Source organism: Sciurus vulgaris (genome assembly GCF_902686455.1).
Source record: "Sciurus vulgaris genome assembly, chromosome: 5".
Classification (NCBI taxonomy): domain Eukaryota; kingdom Metazoa; phylum Chordata; class Mammalia; order Rodentia; family Sciuridae; genus Sciurus; species Sciurus vulgaris.
This window is the reverse complement of record NC_136465.1, coordinates 173,467,212-173,471,288: the sequence shown is the minus strand read 5'-3', so window position 1 is coordinate 173,471,288 and position 4,077 is coordinate 173,467,212.

Genomic DNA, 4,077 nt, shown 5'->3' with positions numbered 1-4,077 from the left:
TTCATTGTGGTTGGAAATGCCCCGAGACATAGGTGGGATCACTGAGGGCGGGCGCTGCCCCCGCCCCACTGCCTCAACTAAGGCGTGGCGGGGAGGATCACCTCTTCATACCCTTGGCCACGATGCGCTCAGCGCGGCCGGCTCCTGCCTGCCTGAGAACTGGGATGCTGCCATCGGCTTTCAACAACCCTTCTCGGAAAGGAAGGCTGTAAGCCGCGCGTTCTCTAACAGCGGCATTCGCCCAGATCGTTTTCAGGTTCTGTTCCTGACCTGCATTTCCTCTGCATCCACAGTAAAACAGACGCGTTCGATTGTTTCGTATTTCTCTGTGGCTACAGAGGCAGTGGGTGTGATGGCGGCTCCCTCTCTCTTGCCCAGGCCTCCTGGTGACCTGCAGGCATTTCCGAAAGGCTGGCAGGGATTGGGGCAAACCCACACCCTATGATGAGAGGTGACCTTGACCCCAGAGCCATCTATTAAGCTGCCTTCCAGGCATGTGCCAAGTTCTGGGGATGCAGACACAAACGGGGCATGGTCTTCATCGCCTCAGGCTGCTAATCACGAAGTACCATAAATGGGGTGGCTCCTCAGCAGCAGACTTACTTCTCACGTGGTGGTCGCTGGAAGCCTGCGATCAGGGAGCCGCAAGGTCAGGTTCTCTGAGGGCCCTCTTCCAGGGTGCAGACTGCCGACCTCGTGCTGTATCCTCGAACCTCAAAAAGAAAGTGAGCCATTTCTCTGGCCTCCTTCTCCTCCCCCAAGTGATGGGGAGCAAACCCAGGGCCTTCACGGCATCCATCCAATTCATAAGGACTCAGCCTTCAGGTCCCAATGACCTTCCAAAGACCCCACCCCTAATACCTTCACCTTGGGGATTAGGATCCCAACATAGGAATTCAGGGAAACACAAACATTTCACAGTAGCAGACATGATCTCTGCCACTGGTGTCCTGTCCTTGTGATGGGGAGATGCGAACACGGAGGACATGACTGGGTGCGTTTTTCCTGAGAGTGTGAGAACACAGAGCCTGTGCCCCAGCTGCAAAGCGCACGCTCCATGCCTTCTTTGGCACCTGCTGTTCCTCTGCCGTCTCTTTTCCACTTGAATCTTCCGTCTCGCGTCACCTTCCAAATACAGCTGGGAGGTTGCCTTCTCTGGAAAACGTTCCTGCCATTATGCCCACCCCCAAATTTGTTTCCTCAAAACTTCATTAAATTACTGATTTGTGCCAGGTACATACAAGTAATCCCAACTGCTCGGGAGGCTGAGGTAGGAGGATCTCAAATTGGAGCCAGACCAGCCTGGGAAACTTAGCGAGACTCTGTCTCTATAATTTTAAGAAGAACTGGGATTGAGCTTGGTATAGAGTGCTTCCCTAGCATACACAAGACTCTGGGTTCTGCCCCCAGTATTGTTGTTTTGCTCGTTGGTTCGGTTTAATAATTTTTCACTGCTTAGTTAACACAAATTTAATTTAGCCCTGGAGGACTGACTCACCTGATTCACCAAGACCGACTCACAAAAATCATATATTAGCCCCCCAGCTTATATATTTTCTATTTTCCTCAAGGTGGGGCACACAAAGGGGAGAGTAGGGGAGGGACCTCACCTTTCACATGTCCCTGGTGTAGGCTTCCCTCCTGTCCCATGGACACTTCTGTTCTGTGACACCAGAGTGTGGGTGCCTTCTCCTGGCTGAACTATGAGATCCTAAAAAGTGAGGGCAGGGTCTTCCGTATCAGGATCTTGGTGAGCAGAAAGAAGCGGAAGATCCACCCTGGGGTGGTGGATAGTTCTATGTCTACTTAATTAGGTTAGTATGCCCAGTGGTTTGGTCAAACACCAGTCTGGATGTTTCTTTGAAGGTTTTTTTTTTTTCTTTTAGATGCTACTGAAAAAACATCTAGGACTCAGTGGTAGAGCAGCTGCACATGCAGAGCACTAGGTTTGATCCCTGACATTGCAAAACAAAACAAAAACACATTTCAAATGCTAGAGTTTACGTAAAGCACATCACTCTCTGTAATGGGGGTGGGCCTTGTCCAATCAGTTGAAGATCAGAAGAGAAAAAACTGACGTTCTCAGAAAAGGAGGGGTTCTGCCTCCAAACTGCCTTTGGACAGTGGAAACATCACTTACGTCAGACTTTCTGGTCTTCAGGTCATTGGCCATCCCTGTGAACTTCAGACTCACCAGCCCCCATCCATAATTGCATGATCACATTAGCCAATTCCTTAAAGTTCTCTCTCTCTCTCTCTCTCTCTCTCTCTCTCTCTCTCTCTCTCTCTCTCTCTCTCTCTCTCTCTCTCTCCACTCTATAGATGTATCATGTACTGCCTCACAATGTTTTGGTTAATGATGGACCACATATATGACAATGGTCCCATAAGATTATAATGAGGGCGGACTAGAGGGAGGCTGCGTTCCTTGTCGCTCTGTAACGCTGGATTCAAGCAAGCAGAGGATATCCGTTTCTCGGTGAGGCAGTTTTTGCTGCTTATCGATCCCCTGGTGTTTACCCCATTTGTCTGCTGTGATGACCTGCAATCTGCCAGCGTATCGATGCCTTTTTTGAGAGCAGATTGCTCACTGTCAGGCGTCTATCATCCGCCATTTGCCTGCCTCTTGCCTGTCCATCGCCTACCTTACCCCTATCCATCACCCAACGCACAAGGTTCACCTCCCGATCATTTGACAGCTGCCAGCAGACTGACCGCAGACTGACCGCAGACTGCCAGTGGAGCACCAGCTGCCTGCAGTCGCCTGGAAGTTCACTGTCACAGTACCTGCAGGTTTGATTACACGTGGCTGCTGTCATTTTGAGACAACAGCCAGGCCCCGTAGGACCCCTGGCCGGACTGACTGAGTCCTGTCTCCAGGATCCCTCAGCCCGACCGACCACTCCCTGCCTCTGGGGCCCTCACATCAACTGACTGCTCCCTGCCGCCAGGACCCCCAGACCAACTGACTGAGCCTATCACCGGGAACCCAGACCGACTGATTGCACCCGGCCTCCAGGATCCCACAACCACACCAAACACACTGGACCCCCAGGACCCCTGCCGGACCAACTGCATCCTGTCTCCAGGACCACCAGCTGACCACATCCATCCCTGAGCGGCAGCTCCCCATTTGCCAACACATTTCGAAGCCAGAGCGGCCATCTTGGATAATCCTGGAAGCCGTAGCTCTGATCTTCGGGTGGGGCAAATCCCATCCTGAGACGCCTGCTGGAGGCTTGAAGCTCATGGTCAGGTACCTCTCATACATCAGGCTACTGAAACTGGGAGGTTTCATTAGTATATGACTGTTATACAGTAGATTTTCTTTTTTCTCCTTTAAAAAAAATTGTTTTTATTTCTTTACTTTCTTGCTTTCTTTTCCTTTTGTTTACCTGTTCCCTCAGAGTCTCTTTCTCCCTTTTTTGCATGCTAACATCCGATTTCTTTTGATTACACTCTCACCCTTTCTATTATGTAGAACTGTATATTCTTTTCTTATCCCATTAACAGCCATATTCTACATCCCTCTGCATCCTCTTTGTCCTCCATTAGAAACTGCAGACCTTATTGCAAACCTGTTTGTTTTACTGAAGATAACATTTGAACTCATTTTGTTTATTATGACAATTTTGTTATTGTCCCCATAGGGGCTATTTGGTCTAGGATTGCATAGTGTCTGATTTGGGCACTGCTAATATTGATCTCCCCTTAAAGAAAGGGTTTTGGAAACCTATAGGGCCACTATAAGCCAATAGGGGGTAATCTGCAATACCCCAGATCTGCACTGCTAGAGAGGAAGATACATGAACAACATGAAAAAACAAGGGAAGAAAATGATCCAAACAAATCTAGATTCTATAGTAATAGAATCCAATTACAGTATGTTAGAAGAAATGTCAGAAAAGGACTTCAGATTATACATGATTAAGATGATTCGCGAAGCAAAGGATGAGATAAGAGAGCAAATGCAGGCAATGAATGATAATACCAATAAGCTGAAAGAGCACCTGCAGGAAGCAAAAGATCATTTCAACAAAGAGATAGAGATTCTCAAAAACAAAAACAAAAACAAAA